This window comes from Quercus robur, chromosome 9 (genome assembly GCF_932294415.1).
Source record: "Quercus robur chromosome 9, dhQueRobu3.1, whole genome shotgun sequence".
NCBI classification, from domain to species: Eukaryota; Viridiplantae; Streptophyta; class Magnoliopsida; order Fagales; family Fagaceae; genus Quercus; species Quercus robur.
The window spans coordinates 20,695,980-20,714,844 of record NC_065542.1 but is presented as its reverse complement, the minus strand read 5'-3'; the positions used below and the strand labels follow the sequence as shown (position 1 = coordinate 20,714,844).

The 18,865-nt window shown below is 38.5% G+C and overlaps 1 pseudogene; it reads right to left on the bottom strand.

Annotated features, from left to right (window-relative positions):
* Positions 1–6,862: 6,862 nt before the first annotated feature.
* Positions 6,863–12,743, bottom strand: LOC126699346 (benzyl alcohol O-benzoyltransferase-like; annotated as a pseudogene).
* Positions 12,744–18,865: the final 6,122 nt, after the last annotated feature.

The window sequence follows — 18,865 nt, the reverse complement described above, 5'->3', positions numbered from 1 at the left end:
GCTTAAGTAAATGGACGGATGAAATGGACTGGATTAATTGGACCAAATAGACCGAAAGGACTGAAATAAACCAAATTGGACCGAATTAGACCGAAATACCATGCTTCAATTTTCAGATATTAAACTTGAACTTACCTAATGAATTTTTGTAGGACGTGTAAAATTGAACCCCCAAAAAATATGAAGCAAGTAACTGATTAGATCATTTTTATTATTAAAATGATTGTAAAATATATAATGTTGTATTGTAACGTAGTTATCAGTTATGAAATTGAAAATAAAACAGGGAAAACAAGGATTGTGTAGCCTCTTTTTTCTTTTTGGAAAAAAAAAAAAAACACCAATGGAAATTGATTCTACTGAAATTGAGTTCTTTTGAAGGTTTTAATTAACAATTTTAAACAAAACTTGATTTTCCTATGGTCGAGTTCAACTTGAAAAGTTTTTCACATTACTCGATTTTAATAAATAATCAATTTTCTCTCTATAAAAAAAAATAACATAAACTCAACTTTGATAAAGTCAAGTTTTACTTCCCAAGTTTTTTTAAGATAGCACATCAACAACGGCCACCCCAACATAACTCTATTTTAGAAAAATCAGGTTGCAAGGAGAACTCCATTTTGGCAAAGTCAAGTTGCAAAATAGGGCCACTTACTCAAATATTTCAAAAATAGGACTTTTTGGCTAAAAATTTCGCCGATGAAAGTTATGGTTGATTTGTCATGTTTTACTAGGACTTGTATTGCTATAAAAATAAATAAATAAATTTAAAAAAAAAAACATTTGATTCTCTAAAATTTAGATTAAATGAAATTGTTAGGGTTCATCCAAACTTCAAAAACCTTTTAACGATTTTATTTTAATCCAATCTTACAAACTCAAAATGAAGCAAATAAAATGTTTATAGAATTAAAGTGTATTAGGACCAAATTAACTAAAACCGCTAAGTTGTAATTATAGTTTGAGTTCTGCTTTATATATTTATTTCTGAAATAGAGTTCTGCTGTATTAAAACACCCTCGTTGTTCTTGTCACAAGCCCTCTTAATTTCTGCACTTTTTGACCTTAGATCATTACAAGAAGGCTATCATATTCTTTGCAATTACTAAATTCTGCCAGTAAGCACAGGTTTAAAGGCAGAGTAAAAACTTTCTAGCATTGATATTGCACAATACTCCCCAAATTTTATGGTATCCCTTGTGATCTGGTGGTGCAGAATATCCTTATCACATGACAATCATCCCAGCAGTGGCGACGCCACGTTATGCTCAGGGTGTTCCAAGGAACACCCTGACTTGAAAAAAAAATTATATACAATAATTAAAATTTTTTTATTTGTTTACCCTTAAAAAATAAATAAATAAAATAAAACAAAATAAAAAAGATGAACACCCTCAATCAAAATTAGGAACACCCTCAAATTTAAAAAAAAAAAAAAAAAAAACCAATACAGAGCAAATCACTAAATCAGAAACCTAAAATCAGTAAATCAGTATATCAGAAATCACTAAAGCTAAAGCAAACCTAAAAACAGAACAACAGAGCAACGCCTCCCCTTAGAAGTTAAATCGGTCCAGTTGCAGTCCAAACTCCAGAGCACATCGTCACCCCTCATCGGAGATCGGTCCAGTCGCAGTCCAGAGCATGTTGTCGCTTATCGAAGATCGCTCATCAGAGATCGCTCGCACATCGTTGCACATCACTCGCAGATCACTCAATGGTCACTGCCTCAGCCTCAGCCTCAGCCTTCACTCTTCAGGACTTCCTGTTCGGCTACTCCGGTGCTCCCTCAAGGTATTTCTCTCTCTTTTTCTCTCTGACTCTCTCTCTCTCTCTGAAATGAAATGAATGAGTCTCTGTCTTTGTCTCTGTCTCTTTATTCTTTAAGAGTAACTTTATCTGAATTGTGATTGGCTGAAATAGTGAAGCTTTAACTTTATTAATATTTTGCCTATTTTTTAACTTTTTAAATTTGGCTTTATCTTATGATTCTTATCCGTTGGTTGGTGTGTGTTGGTGTTGGTGTTGGTGTTGGTCAGTTGGTGAGATATTATCTTTTAATGAAATGTTATTATGATTTGAGATTGTGAATTTTTTTGATTGGCAGCTGACTCATGAACCTAACAATTAATAATTTAATTAACCAATACATTATAAAAGACAAACAAATTAAATTATGTTAGGCTAAACAACAATTAATAATTTTATAATTAATGAAATAACAATATAACAAATTATAGTTTATAAAAGACAAACAAATTAATAAAACAACTAAACAACAATAATTAGTAATTTTATTAATATTTCAAATGAATTTATAGTTTATTGTACAGGTACCTTTGTTCATTTCTTTTCTTTTCTTTTTTTTCTTTTTTTTTCCTTTTGAGGTTTTTTCAGTGTATAGAATGCAAATTTGTTTTGGTTTTAAGAACATTGTTTTTTTAAAGCACAAACTTCATGCTGGACAAATCTTGAATTTCGGCTGATATTTACTAAAATGTCCTGAAACACTCGAAATAGACTGAAATGACCTATAATTTTTTCAAAGTGAAATAGGAACACCCTGAAAAAAATTTCTGGAGCCGCCACTGCATCCTAGTATCTACTCACAAAGCATTCTAAACTTGATTTAAAGTTCAAAACATTTTTTTTTTCTAACTTCTGTTCTCTTGTGATCCCAACTCCCAAGTGTGTTAACTTCGTTCTACGTTCATACATTCATCAACATGAAATTCAATTGAAAAACATGGTTAGATAACCGCACCTCAAGAATATGATTTAGTTAAGCAGAAAATTGAAAATAAAGTATTCACATATGCATGCAGTATTACTTTTTCTTTTGGGTTAATATATTGTAAAGGGTTCTTTTTTCATTTCTTTTTCTAAGAAGGAAGTCGGGTCTGGCGCTTCGCAAAATAGGCTTCAAAGTACCATTTTGCCGCTGCCAATTTGTGCGCAAACGTTGAGTCCAAGTCCAAGGGAAGACACTGCAAAGTGGGCTTGTCCTCTATTTTCACCGTAGAAGGAACTTTTCTCCAGCTTCTGCCGCAAAAGGAACTTTTCTCCAGTTTCTGCCGCAAGACTAACTTTTCAGCTATGCGATAAAACTTCCTACTTTGCAATAAAACTGTCTGCTATGAAGTAAAGCTTTCTGCGGTGCAGTAAAGCTTTCTGCTATGCAGTAAAGCTGTTTGCTGTGCATTAAAGCCTTCTGCCGTGCAGTAAAGCCTTTTGCAATGTGAATGACTACTCTTCATTTTTTACTGCAGAAATACTTTTCTACTTCCTGCACATAATCAAATCTAAAACCCAAAGAAAATACCAATCAATCAAATGTTAGCTTACATGGATTAGCATATTCTCAAATATATACATACACATATTGGTAAATATACTTATACGTATTCACATATACATCTTTAAAATATATTTTGCAGAAAATGAGAAAAAAGATATATGTGTATATATACTTATGACAGGATAATGATTAATTTGTGTCAAAAGTAAAACACATAATAACAAATAAAGAAAAAAGTTTCAATAGAAAAGGTTTAGCTAGTATAATAGCTAACACGGTAAATATAATAAAAATGTGCTACAGCAGAATAACTAATACAACAAGTAAAGATACCACAGTAGGACAACTGACGCAGCAAACGTGATAAAAACTTGCTACGACAAGATAACTAAATACAGCAGATATAAATTATAATGAGGGAAATCAAATATATTTGCAATCAAAATCAAGTATTGAACCTTCCCATAGAATAAGTAAACCAAGAAGGAACCCAAACCCCAACTTGAACAATCTTGTCATAGGCTTTTGCCATCAAAGTTGTACATTTTGGAGAATAGGCCTAAATGGCTACTAGCTATTACTTTTGGAGACATCAAAGAGTGGGTTTGCTAAGATGGACGGAAAAGATGGTCTATTGATGCATGCCACTATTCCTGCTGTATTTTTTCTCTTCTTTTTACCACTTTCTTTCTTTCACTCCGTTCCTTTTTTACTTTTAGTTTCTTACTACTCTCTTGTCATGGGTTGTCCCCCATTTGGCATTTTCTTTTCTTGGGTCCTTCTCTCTGGGTGACTCTCTCTTTCTAAGTGCCTCCCTTAGGTGCCTCCCCCCATCTAGTCTCTCCCCTTTCTGCCATGGTTGCCTCTTCCTTTTATAATGAGCTAATTCAATGAGATTTCTCCCTTTTACCCCTAGAATTTTACCAACTGTTTTTGGCTTGTTATGGGCATCCCTTTTGGACTACCCACCAACCCATTGATTACCCGGCCACTATCTCTACTCAGAATACGTCAGCTGCACCATTACTCATTTCATGACAAAATTTCCTTTTGTTTGTTCTTGGTGTATACCTCTATCTCTAGGTGACTAACCAATAAAGATTGGGCTACCTCACTACCTAGCTCTATGACATGCATCAGATGGTCCCAACCATCTATTACTTCTTTTGGGTAAGATACCATCCCAGCAAGGTATATTCCCAAAAGAAGTCATAGCAAGAAACCAAATATAAACTCTCTTTTCCCCCCACCACCAAACCACACCCACTGAATCCCCTTGACCATGGGCCCACCTCCCTTGTATTGGCTGGGTACAGGTTGGTAGTGCTTCAACCCTTCTGTACTTGCTTTACTATCTTTTGCTTTTGTCTTCTTTCGTTCTCACACCATTTTTGCCATTGCAGATTAGTTCTATTTCGTTCTGCTGCGTGTTTTTGTCCTATTTCTTTACGTGTTTCTTGTTGTGTTTGTCATTTCCTTCGGTTTGGCTTTTCTTTCCTTCACATGATTCCTGCTGCTAACACTTCCTATTGTTCTATGTTTCTTTTCATCATGCTTTTCATATAGTTTTCACACCTATCCTTTTATACAAAAGGATTTGGGCCTTTGTGGGCCAAATAATGTTGACTGGATTAAAAGGGTCTTAGACCCAATTTGTCTTGATCTGCCAAAGCCATTCTGCCAAAGAACTATATTCTGTGGCAAATCTGTATTCTGCTGCAGATCTACGTTTTGCTGTAGATCGCTTTCCCTTGCATTTCTTTCTCTAGACCTTTCTTGTTCTTCGATCTTCTTGGTTGGTCTTTGTTGGCCTTGATTTTTATTGAGCTTTCTTCCTCATGGGCTTTTGGATATGGATTCGCCAAAATGGGCATCAACATATATATGTGTGTGTGTGTGTATGTGTGTGTATGCAGTAATACATAACATCAAATACATGCATATTGCCTATATTTTCAATCCAGTCATCACATTTAGCTTCTCACACTCATCTCACAACATATTGCTTATCTTCATTCAATCGCCACACTGCCTATCTTAGAGCATTCCCATTAAGGGTGTCATATTTGGCATTTGACACACCAAACTCTAAAAAACCAACTTTATCAAGAGTTTTAAATGCTATAATTTTTTGCATTGATGAACAGTGCAATCTCAAATTTGAGACCGCATTGTTCACCAATTGTAAAACTTAAATTATTTTTTTAATTCAGGTAGGGCCACTTTCTTTTCTTCTTATTATTTTTCTTTCTCTTTCTTATCACTTCTCTCTTCTCTGTCTTGTGGTTCGGTGTGGTCTGATGGTCAGGGTCATGGTCTGATGGGTTTGGGTCCGATTGGATGATTTGATGGTCGTGGGTGGTGGCGGTGATGATTCATGGTCAACAATTGTGGTCCGATGGGCATAGGTCGTGGGTTCGACAGTCCAATGGTCATGGTGGAGGTTCGGCGATGGAGGTTTCTTCTTCTTCTTCTTCTTTTTCTTTTTTTTTTTTTTTTTTTTTTCCTGCTGTGGTTTGTGGTCGTGATTTTGGTTTGGCATGGGTCATGGGTCACCGATCCTGGGTTTGTGTGTGTTTGTGATAGGTTTTGGTTCACCAATCTAGTTTTGGTTCCTGTGAGTTTTGGTTCGGCGTGATAGGTCTGCTGGTGGGTTTGCTGGTTGTTTTTGTGGTGGTTGGGTGGTGGTTGGTTGTGATTTTGGTGGATGGTTGTGGATAAACTTTGGTTTTTTCTTTTTTTTGTTTCTTTTTCTATTCTTCCTGCAAGGGGTTGTGGTTGCCACAGTGGTGTTGTGACTTGTGGTGGCGGTGGCTGTGGTGGGTTGTGGTTGTTACAATGGTGGTTGCTACAATGGTGGTAGGGGTGGTGGAGGAGGTGGTTGGCTGGTTGCTCTAGTTTGTTGGGTAGTTGTTTTATTATTATTTTATTGAGTAGTTTATATTATTTAAATGAAATGGTAAAAAATATAGAAGGTTTGATGTTTGATGTATCTTAAAGTGGGGTGGTATAATAAATAAAGTAGGTTTTTGAAGTGTTAAACGCTAAAATTTTTTGAATTCATGATGGGAATGCTCTTATACTCTAGCTCATCACAAAACATTAATTGGTAAATGTCTTTCGCTAACGGGTGTCTTTCCACACAAGTTATGGAGACTTTAAATTGTTCTAACCTTTATTAATAAAAAGTAAAGACTAATAAAAATTTAAATTTTAGGATAAATTCCATTAACTTACCCTTAGGCTTGGGCTTATATCAAACAAGTCCAAGACGAAAATTAACCAATTCGATCCCTAAATGCAATTTGGTCACTAAGAGGTTTAGGGACCACATTGTTCATTTTTTAAATGTTTTGTACCTAGTTAACATTAATCAAAACCTCATGATAAGTTTATGGAATTAATCCATTTTAGGATGAAAGTAACTCAATACCTTTAAAAAATAAATAAATAAATAAATAATAAAAACTAATGGATATAAAATTCAAACTTAAGGCATGCACAAATTAAGATATCTACTCTTAGTAAATTTGGTTCAAAAGCTAGAGTAGAATGGAATTCTTATAAGTGACTGGTTGGTCCTTCAACAAGCAATATATCCAACTGCTTTTCAAATCTTTCCATGGCTTGGACTAGCAAGGAAAATGGCACTGCTATCCCATTCTCTCCTTTACTATTCTTACTAGGAATATAGAAGTCACACATTCTGGGCATGGCCTCCACCTCACCCTTGGCAGGCCCACCAAAAAACTGGTTTACCCCACCCAAAGTCCACCTCTCCAAATCTGACACGTGTCACATTTGTCACAACGTATGACCCCACTCCATAGACGTGGGGTCGACCCTTAATCATCATTAGATCAGTCACCGATCGCAAGTACTCATCTGTTATGTTGTCCTTTGCATTTTTTAGCAATTCTACAGCGTAACCCAATGGATTCTTACAAAGCTTCCCCGCTGTTGTGAGTGCTATAAAGAACGCAAAAGCGTTACCGTAATAACCCTTGGGTAAAGGAGGATATAATTTGTCATGTAAATTGACAATGCACAACACATGAACCTCATCTTGAGGGTTTGTTTGGCGAGCTATGTTACAACAACGCTAGAGACATGCGGTGAGCAACTCAAAGGTGGAGCATTGTTTCAGGTAATGTGGCACAAATCTTCGAAAGGTGGAGACCTCCGTGGGGCCGAAGAAAATGGTACGATGGGCCATTTCTTCATTGAGTGGGACTGGGACAACAACGGTGGAGGCCATGTCATCGTACTCGTGGTGCGTGCATGTCACTTGAGTTGGATCCCTTGCTTGAAGGAGATGTCTCTGCCACACGGGTAAGGTGGAAGGGGCACATGCACCACGTGTCATCTCGCCCATAGCCATCATGAATTGCACCAATCCAGCGACGATACTCATGGTGTGGTTTAGGCAAACAGCAAAGATGAAACCACCACACTTAGGACATGTCACCTGCCATATCCACCAAGCAACATGATAATTGGTTTAAGTAATAATAAAGAGTGATGCTATAGGGATATATATATATAAATTTTGAGTAATGCTATATCATAATATTTTCATAATAATTTCACAAAAAATCTTAATTGATAAATTATTATTGGTTCTAATCTTGGCCCACCTCTAATGTCATTTTTTTACTTAACAATAACAATTTATCATTTAAAATTTGTTGTGAAATTATTATAAAAATATTGTCAAAGTAAAATTACTCATAAATTTGCTACGTAACCTTTAGATTTGTCCCCAATTGCATTAAAATAATTCACCTTCATTAGTTATATTATTTGACATCAATCCATCATATTTATTACTTGTAAAGGTTAGCATTTTCCAACTACAACAAGGTACCAATAATTTTCCATCCCATGATTCATATTTACGTATAAGTGACGTTTCTCATTATAAAAGCTTCAAGAGTTTTTCATGCCTTAAAAAATGCAAAACGTTAATTTATTTTCTTACTTTAATCAACCAATGATTCATCAATTTAGAGCAGTAGTATATGAACCTGAATAAGCAATAATGGGCGATGAAGGATGCCACCAGAGCCGGGAACATAAAAAAGGAGCTCCTCCAAGCATGGGAACGGAGGAGAAATTATATGGTTCTCATAGTGGATAAGTAACGTAGTCCACCATTCCACTAAAAGACTCTCACCGACTTAAAATTGCTAAGCCAGAAAATTTTTTTAAACAGAAATTAATTACTGACTCAGCAATTTTAAATAAGTGAGAGTCTTTTCTCGGAATGGAGAGTGGAGTACGTCCAGGGACGGACCCAAGTAGAAGGCTAAGGGAGAATGGAGAGTCTTACTGACTTAGCAAGTAAAATTTTCCAAAAAAAAAAAAAAAGGCTTGGGCCCCCCTGAGTTTTTAGCTCGGGCCCCTCCCAAAAATCATCCGGCCAAGAGCCCATGACCCATGTAAAAAAAGAAAAAAGAAAAAAAGAAAGGAGAGTGAGACTATGAGAGGCGAGACAGAGAGACCCATCTTGATCGAAGAGGAGACCCATGTCGGTGTAGCCGTGACGGAGAGAGACAGAGAGATAGAGAGTCGTGTCAGTGACGCCGTGGCCCGTGAAGCTTGCGAGACCAAAGCGGAGACCCATCTTCATCAGTTCATCTAATCATCTTGTACCCACGCCGCCACGCGAGACCCACTTGCCGCCGCCGCCGCCCACGGAGACTCATCACACTCACAGGTATTTACTCTTATCACAAAAACTGAGAATCTATGCTTGTGATCTGAGAATCTGAGATTCATAGAAATTATGCTTGTGTTGTGCCTTGTTCGTGTTTGTGTTTTTACTGAGAAACTGTGTTTTATAGAATCTAAGAAACTATGCTTGTGAGTTGTGATATGAGAATCTGTGTTTTTTTTTGGGCTTTTTGGCTTTGTGACTGTCACTCTATGAGTTTGTGTTTGTGACTCACTCTCTTGCATTATATAGATAAGAGAGATAGAGAGAGAGTAGAGTTTGTAGAGATAGTTTTTTCTTTGTTGACTGGTAGTTGGGCATAATAGGGACAAGTGGAGTTGGGCAACGGACAAGTGACAAAAAAAAAAGGGTAAAGTTAAGAAAAGTTTTTGTTAGTAGTGTCAGTAGTGGGATTCATTGGGTTAGTGGGTCAGAATTAGAAAGATGGAGAAAACACAAAGACACAAAGACATAAATAAAGGCATAGAGAGACGACAGTCACAAAGACATAAATAAAGGCAGACCAACCAAACACAAAGACATAAATAAAGGCTGAAAGGCAGACCAAAGACAAAAAGAAAAAAAAAAAACAAATCATATAATATAGAAAATTGTCACACAAATTTAAGAAAATAACGGTGATTCTTATATGATTTTTATTTTATTTGTAGATCATGAAAAATCAACTTCAATGCTTGATTTTTTCAAAAGAAAAGGTTCAACTTCAAATTCTTCCGAAGTCAACGTGAAATTGCCAACAACTAATGTTGCTATTCCAATTCTAGAAAATGTGGATGTTCCAATTCTAGAAAATGTTGATGTTCCAATTCCGGAAAATGTCGATGTTCCAATCTCTCAAACACAATTTCAAAGAATTGACCTTGATTCTTTGGATTATGATCCCGGAACACGCGAACAAATATTGGAATATCATGTTAATCAACGTGATGAAATTCGACCGGCTTACATTATAAAAGGTCCGCACCAACCTCCTCTAACGACATTCAAAAAAAGTGGAAAACACAATCATAGCTTTCAAGCTTCTTGGTATGGAAATTATTCAACATGGCTTGAATATTCTCCTACGACAGATGCAGCTTATTGTCTACCATGCTTTATCTTTTATAATTCAAATGGGGTTGTGGGACAAAATACATTCATTGTTGGCGGATTTAGAGATTGGAAAAAGGTTGGGGGCAAAGATTGTTATTTTCAAGGTCATATAGGAAAAGATCCTAACTCAGTTCATAGAGTTGCCGAGCAAATGTGTAAGGATTTAATGAACCAATGGCAGCATTTACAAAGGGTAGTTGATCATTTCACTACTGAACAAATTGCAAATAATCGGTTGCAACTGAAGGCCATAGTTTTTATTGTCTGATATCTTGCCTTTCAAGCTATAGCTTTTAGAGGTCGAGATGAAAGTTTTAGTTCATTAAATCATGGGAACTTTTTAGAATCATTGGGTATTGTGACTTTTTGGAATGAGTAGGTTGCTGAAATAATAGAAAAAGCTCCCAAAAATGCAACCTACACATCACCTAGGATTCAAAAGGAAATTCTACATGTTTACTCAGTCAAAGTGAAGAAGGCCATTCGGGAAGAAATTGGTGATGCAAAGTTTTGCATAATGGTTGATGAAGCTCGTGATGAGTCCATGAAAGAGCAAATGGCTGTGGTTTTTAGATATGTTGATGCAGAAGGCTTTGTGAAAGAACGTTTTTTTGGGCTTATTCATGTTGTTGACACTGCGACTTTGACTCTAAAAAATGGGATATATTCTTTGTTATCTCAACATTGCTTAGATATACAAAATATTCGAGAGCAATGATATGATGGAGCAAGCAACATGCAAGGTATGTGGAATGGATTACAAGCTTTGATTTTGAATGATTGCCCATATGCTTACTACATCCATTGTTTTGCACATCGCTTACAGTTGGCATTAGTAAAAGCATTAAAACAAGTTGTTCCCATTAGTCATTTTTTTCTTACATTGCTTTTTGTTATCAAAATTGTTAATGCTTCATGTAAGCACAATGAGGAATTGAAAGTTGTCAATGCTAATGAAATAGCACGTTTGATTGATCTTGAAGAGCTTAAGACTGGAAGTGGACTTAATCAAATTGGCACTTTACAACGACCTGTAGAAACACGTTGGAGTTCACATTTTAGATCAGTTTCTAGCTTATTAAGGATGTTTACTTCAACTATTGAAGTTTTACAAAATATAATTGATGATGCAATTGATGGAGAACATCGGGCAGAAGCAGAGTCAGCTTATAAGGGTTTAACTTAATTTGAATTTTTCTTCATCTTGCATCTTGAGAAGGAAACTATGGAGATCACTGATAAACTTTGTCAAGCTTTGCAAAGCCAATCTCAAGATATTTTAAATGCCATGCATTTAGTTTCATCTACTAAATCACTTATCCAAAAATTTAGAGATGATGGGTGGGATGGCTTACTCACCACTGTGATATCATTTTGTGATAAGCATTGCATTGATGTCCTAGATATGAATGCTCATTATGTTGCGAGACGAGGTCGAGCTCGTAATCAACAAGATAACGTTACAATTAAGCATCATTATCGAGTAAATATTTTTTATGCTACAATAGATTATCAACTACAGGAACTAAATTGTCGATTTAATGAAGATGCAATGGAGTTACTTAGGCTTAGCTCAGCTTTAGAATCTCGAGAGGCATTAAAATCTTTCAGAAGTAGTGATCTTTGTTTGTTGGTAAAGAATTTCTATCCACAAGATTTCACAGATTATGACAAACAAGTGTTGGAGAATGAGCTTTATTATTTTGAGCATAATGTAGTCCAAGATCCAGAGTTCAAAAAATTGAAAAGTTTATCTGAGTTGTCTTAATGGTTAGTGAGAACTAGAAATTCAGAACACTACAAACTTGTTTATAGAATAGTGAGACTTGTGCTTACTCTTCCAGTTTCTACTGCTACTACAAAACGAGCATTTTCAGCTATGAAAGTTGTCAAAACTAACCTTCGAAACAAAATGAAAAATGATTTTTTGACGAACTCTTTGATGTTATACTTTGAAAAGGATATAGTCTCGACATTTAGTTTGGATTCAATCGTAGATGATTTTGAAAATTTGAAAGAGAGTCGAGTTTCCTTTTCATATTTGATTGTATAAAGAAACAATAGTGTTTCGTGTCTTTTGTTTTTGTTAGTAGATAATTGTATCTTAATATATTAAGAAACAATGATTTTTTGGTATTTGTCTTGGTTGATAGTTTATTAATACTATATGGATACGTATTTGAAGTTTTTTTTTTTTTTTTGCTTATCTCCAGCCCCCACCCAACTAAAAATCCTAGGTTCGTCCCTGAGTATGTCACCAAAGTACTGTTCAAGCGTAACTTCAATATTGGTCTCAATAAACATGACACCCTCACCCGTACATTCTACTACAAGCTTTTGGTCAGGTCTTTCCCTAAGCCTACCAGCAAATGGGTAGTAAAACACTAGTGTTGGTGCAAGTGTTTCTCCGATGATTTTCAATGGGTCTCTGATCTCTTGCATAATTGAGGGATCATATTTATAGAAATGTATGGGTGGGATTTAAATTTGAAGACCCTCTCGGTCATCAAGATCGGAAAGTTGTTTGAATTCATGGGGTGTGAGCTTTGCAGGAGCAACCAGTTCTGGTTTGCACCTTCGTACTTTGAACACTAGAGAGGTGGATGGGCAAGCTTACAGGTTGTAGTGTGTGTTATGACTTAATTTGGACAGGAATTTATAGCAACAGATGACGAGATATAGAATAGAAATGTCCTTCAAAATAGGTAAAATATTTTATATATATATATATACACACACACATATATATATATATATATATATATAGAATAGAAATGTCCTTCAAAATAGGTAAAATATTATCACAATATTTAGTATTACAAACCCAGTACTTGACACTTGCATAAATAAATAAATAAATAAATACCTAGTACTTGAAACACATAAAAACAAGAAAAAATATGACTTCATTTTTGTGTGTATAAGTACGGAGAAATGCTAGTGTCAAAATAAAAAAAATCACAATTTTTACTGTAACTCGTCATGTAAAGATGTGGAGATGTGGACTTTTATGGATCTATTATTTTTTCTCTATCGCACGCAACTTGTCATGTGATGAGTTATAACTAAAATTGTGCTTTTTTTTTTTTTTTTTTTTTTTTTTGGGTGACACTAGGATTGCAACAAGTTGTGGGGCCCAACAATATATGGGCCAGGCCCTCTTGTTCGCGGGAAGCTTTAAGGCCCAAGCCGAAGAATGTGGTATTCCAAGCTCATTAGCGCAAAGCACAAATGGGCCCAGAAAAGCGGCCGAGGACGGTGCAGCCCTCGGCTGGCCCAAAGCTCCACCAAGAAAAGGGGGCAAAAGCGGCATAAGGATAATCTTGAAAGAAAATCTGAAATATCTGGGAAAGGCTGCCCTTACTACCTTTCCCAGACAGAACTTTACACCTAACAGAGCCATGTCCTTTAGCTTTATCAACTACTCCCAACGACTTGGGTTTGGGACTGATGGGACAAGTATCAGTCTTGGAAAGGTCGACCCTACATGTGGACGAAGGAAATTGAACGCATGCGAGTATAAAAGAAAAAATATGTAACCTAAAGGAGGGGCTCCAGTCCCACTAGGAAAAAGAGGGTTCCTGAGGTGAATACACCTGAGCCATGTATGAACACCTTAACAAAAACCACCACCGGGTAAACACGACTTAGCCTTTCGATCCCACTCTCTACAAATGATATTGTATGGGCCCATTCACGTCCTGACCCAACTACAATTTTGGTTCGTTCTGGAACGTGACCCTACAATTGGCGCCGTCTGTGGGGAACGCTTGCGTGTTAGCTCGAACGGTGGTGAAGTTGAGCTTCTGTCGAACAAGGGACTACGAGGGTGCCTTTATCACCGGCGACACATTGTTGCTATTCCAACATAAGTTCCCACTAGGGGCTACGTTCCACGGTGTCAACGACATGGGCAAGTCTAGGGGCTTCAAACATCAGGCTAGCTTCCCCCACCTTATTCGAGGAGCTAGACCTTCGGAAGATAAATAAATAAAGAAGAATACAAGTTTTGGACAGAACCAAGGCCTTGTATGGTCTTCGGACCCAAGCCTCTGGGGAAACCAACTACTTACAAAGAGAATAAAAGTTTTGGACAGAACCAAGGCCTTGTATGGTCCTCGGACCCAAGCCTCTGGGGAAACCAACTACTTACAAAGAGAATAAAAGTTTTGGACAGAACCAAGGCCTTGTATGGTCCTCGGACCCAAGCCTCTGGGGAAACCAACTACTTAAAAAGAGAATAAAAGTTTTGGACAGAACCAAGGCCTTGTATGGTCCTCGGACCCAAGCCTCTAGGGAAACCAACTACTTAAAAAGAGAATAAAAGTTTTGGACAGAACCAAGGCCTTGTATGGTCCTCGGACCCAAGCCTCTGGGGAAACCAACTACTTACAAAGAGAATAAAAGTTTTGGACAGAACCAAGGCCTTGTATGGTCCTCGGACCCAAGCCTCTAGGGAAACCAACTACTTAAAAAGAGAATAAAAGTTTTGGACAGAACCAAAGCCTTGTATGGTCCTCGGACCCAAGCCTCTGGGGAAACCAACTACTTACAAAGAGAATAAAATTTTTGGACAAAACCAAGGCCTTGTATGGTCCTCGGACCCAAGCCTCTGGGGAAACCAACTACTTAAAAAGAGAATAAAAGTTTTGGACAGAACCAAGGCCTTGTATGGTCCTCGGACCCAAGCCTCTGGGGAAACCAACTACTTACAAAGAGAATAAAAGTTTTGGACAGAACCAAGGCCTTGTATGGTCCTCGGACCCAAGCCTCTGGGGAAACCAACTACTTAAAAAGAGAATAAAATTTTTGGACAGAACCAAGGCCTTGTATGGTCCTTGGACCCAAGCCTCTAGGGAAACCAACTACTTACAAAGAGAATAAAAGTTTTGGACAGAACCAAGGCCTTGTATGGTCCTCGGACCCAAGCCTCTGGGGAAACCAACTACTTAAAAAGAGAATAAAAGTTTTGGACAGAACCAAGGCCTTGTATGGTCCTCGGACCCAAGCCTCTGGGGAAACCAACTACTTACAAAGAGAATAAAAGTTTTGGACAGAACCAAGGCCTTGTATGGTCCTCGGACCCAAGCCTCTGGGGAAACCAACTACTTACAAAGATAATAAAAGTTTTGGACAGAACCAAGGCCTTGTATGGTCCTCGGACCCAAGCCTCTGGGGAAACCAACTACTTAAAAAGAGAATAAAAGTTTTGGACAGAACCAAGGCCTTGTATGGTCCTCGGACCCAAGCCTCTGGGGAAACCAACTACTTACAAAGAGAATAAAAGTTTTGGACAGAACCAAGGCCTTATATGGTCCTCGGACCCAAGCCTCTGGGGAAACCAACTACTTAAAAAGAGAATAAAAGTTTTGGACAAAACCAAGGCCTTGTATGGTCCTCGGACCCAAGCCTCTGGGGAAACCAACTACTTAAAAGGAAAAACTGTGTTACATGGATTTTCTAGTTTGCCCTCGGATCCTCAACGCTAAAAGGACCAGTATGGAATGGAGTAACGTGTTTCCAAAAGCATAACCGAAGTCATGCAATGCTCGGTCGCTCCCTCGGATGAATTATTTAGAATTTGTCGTCCTCAGACAATATTCTCGCGCTTATTACAGAACGTTCAACCGTTATCTCGGTTAGTTTCCTAAGTTGAACTTACTATGAGTTATTATTATTATGCCTGATAGTGTCGGTAGATTAGAATTAGTTGGATTGTGTTTCAAGAGTTCTTGCTTTAAATACCGCCGAGGAGGAACACACACATGGAGCACACCCACTCACAAAGTAGTGCTGTCAAAGGAACAGCATTCAAAACAAGTAAAGAAATCTCCATTTTTTACTAAAACAAAGAAATAGTACAGCGTACAATGAAAAGTTAGAATCAGTTTGTGTCAAAGCTCACTACATAACCAAAAGAAAGGAAGGTACAAGAGAATAAAGTAAAGCCGAGGAAGTAAGTCAGAGGAGAGGTTGGCTACAGCTCCAAGACTTTGTTCTTCCTCAATGCTTTCACTTGCCCACAACTCAAACAGCAAAAGAGACCCAACTTTGGCCTGACACCGCTGAAGGAAAGGTGCAGGGAGTTGGAAGTTGAGGGGCTTTCTCTAAATATTCGCCCGCCACAAGGCAGAGGTGCTGATGGCGGAGAATCTTTCTTCTGACACACCAAAGTTCTGGCGTGAACAGAACCTGCTTCGGATTTTGACTAAAAGAGGGAGAGACATCCTTTCCCCTCGATTGAAATGGAGTACTCTCTTGAACTTATGCTTCCTGTGCCCATACCTCACCATTTTTAGTCTCATAAGGGCACGGCGCTTCCGTGGCGGACAGATGTCCTTCTTCCCAACCCTCGCCTCAGACATATTGTGCTAAAAGAGGACAGCACTGAGTATAGGAGCTGTGATTTGGTAGAAAGCTAAAGAATTGGTGCGAAGATGAAGTAATTTTCTCTCCTATTTATTTAAAGAGATAAGGTGGTGGCATCCAATTCACGCAGCGTCCTAAGGAACGCTACAGACAAGATGGCTTAGGCTCAATCTCCAACGCCACCTGCAACCAGGAGATTAAAAGAGTCTCTGGAAGGTACACCTCGAACATTGGGACGCCCAAAAAGTACTACGTAACCAAAAACTACATAAATACCCTTTAAGTTATGGGCCAAATGAATTCGCGGCCCAGGCCTGTACAGCATGGGGGCCCAGGGGCAATGGCCCAGACCGAGGAATAACCGTTGCCGAGGACAATTTCCTGCTCGGCACCTCGTGGAATACCTGAGGAAAGGGAGAAACTGAACTCAAAAAGTTTTGGACAGAACCTAGGGCTGGCATGGTCCTCGGACTCAAGCCTATGGGGAAACCAAGTACTGGGAAAAGCATAAGACTTGGACAGAACCTAGGACTTGCATGGTCCTCGGACTCAAGCCTATGGGGAAACCGAGTACATAAAAAAAGGCATAAGTCTTAAACAGGACCCAGGCTTTGCGATGTCCTCGGACTCAGGCCTTTTGAGAAATCAACTGCTCGGATGGAGAAGTTTCTCGGCTCCAATACTGGAAAAGGTTAAGGCCAGTATGCTAAGGAGATGACGAAACGGCCTGATGATCGTTAGCCTAAGGAAACTGCTCATTGGGAGGGTGACATGTCCTCGGATAACTACTTCTCACACCTTATCGAGCACTTAGCCCCCATCTCGGCTAATTTTAAGGTAAGCCTCGTTTCTCACTAGTCGGATTGTTATGTCGAATAATAATTTTATTAAAGTTATGGTGGCGTCTTTTGATTAACAAATATTTCAGCCTTAGTTGTCATTAATTCAAATGCTATATTATTGTGCCGAGCAGCGTGTGTAAACTTATAAAACATAAAAACAGAACATGCGAAATAAATGAATAGCAACTTTTATTAATATGAAAAATTGTTACAACGTACAAAGAAGGGCTTAAACAAGCCTCTACAAAAGGTGAACTGCCGAAGCAGCAATAACCACTGCAATACAGATAAGTAAACAGTCAGGGGTCTTGTGGACTCATCTTCAAAGTCTGTCCGATCTCTACCTCAGTACTGCTCATATCAGGTGAAGAACCTACTTTAGAAAAAGATGAAGGAGAAGGAAGAAGAATTGGAACACATGGAAGCACTTCAGCAAGCTCTTGTCATCAAGGAGCGCGAAGGAAGAAGAAGATGGAGGACATGAGCAGAAGATGGAGGAGATGAATGAGGAAGATGGAGGACATGAGTAAAAGAAGGAGGAGAAGAAGAGGGAAGAAATGAAAAGAAAGAAAAAGGAGCAAAAGAGGGAGAAGGAAAAGCACCAGGATGGATCTGGTGGTGGAAAGAAGAAGAAAGAAAAGTAAAGGGTGGCGCCAGTGAACGAAGAGAGGAAGAAGCAGGGGCATTTAGTCCCTGCCCCAGTCCTGACTCCTAGCACACCGGTACCACATTAGATATGCTCATGAGAGAGCGGGTGGTGATGATGCTGTGTGTCCTCGGCTCAGTCACGTCGAAGGTGCGACGTGACGAGCTCCTGCTTCGGATTTTGGCTGAAAGGTAGGCGGGATAAATTTTGAGTCTCTGCCATCCTTGCCCCGACCGAGCCATCTCGAGCTTGGTCAGAACAAGGTGTTTTTGGGAGGGAGAAAGTTTCTTCATCACCTAGGACTGTGGCGAACGTATTACGAATCGATGTATAATCAGAGGGTAAATGTGAATTCTGGGAGGAATCTGAGGACTTCAGTTTTCTGGGGGATTAAGGGATTCACATATGAAAAAAACAACTCATGTCCACCCTCTTTATATAAGGGACGAAGAGGATGGCATTAAATGTGTTCAGATCTTCAAGGAAATCTGCCAGCAAGAATGCGCCTGTTCCGCTCCCCCACGTTATCAGTAGCCATTGAATTTGAGAGGTCTCGTGAAGGGAAAACATTAAAGACCTACTTCGGGTAGCCAAACGGACAGAACGTATAAATGCTAAATCAAGAAGGATATCTCGTAGATCGGAGCGTTTCCTGGGCATTCGGAGAATTGCCAACGCCAGGGACGGGTCGAATTAATTGAGCCGTAATAAAGGCTCGGAGTTGCCAAAACCCCCCTCTCCAACTAAGAGGTCGGACAGCAGGGTTTTGAGGGGCTATTGTGGGGCCCAACAATATATGGGCCAGGCCCTCTTATTCGCGGGAAGCTTTAAGGCCCAAGCCGAAGAAGGTGGTATTCCAAGCTCATTAGCGCAAAGCA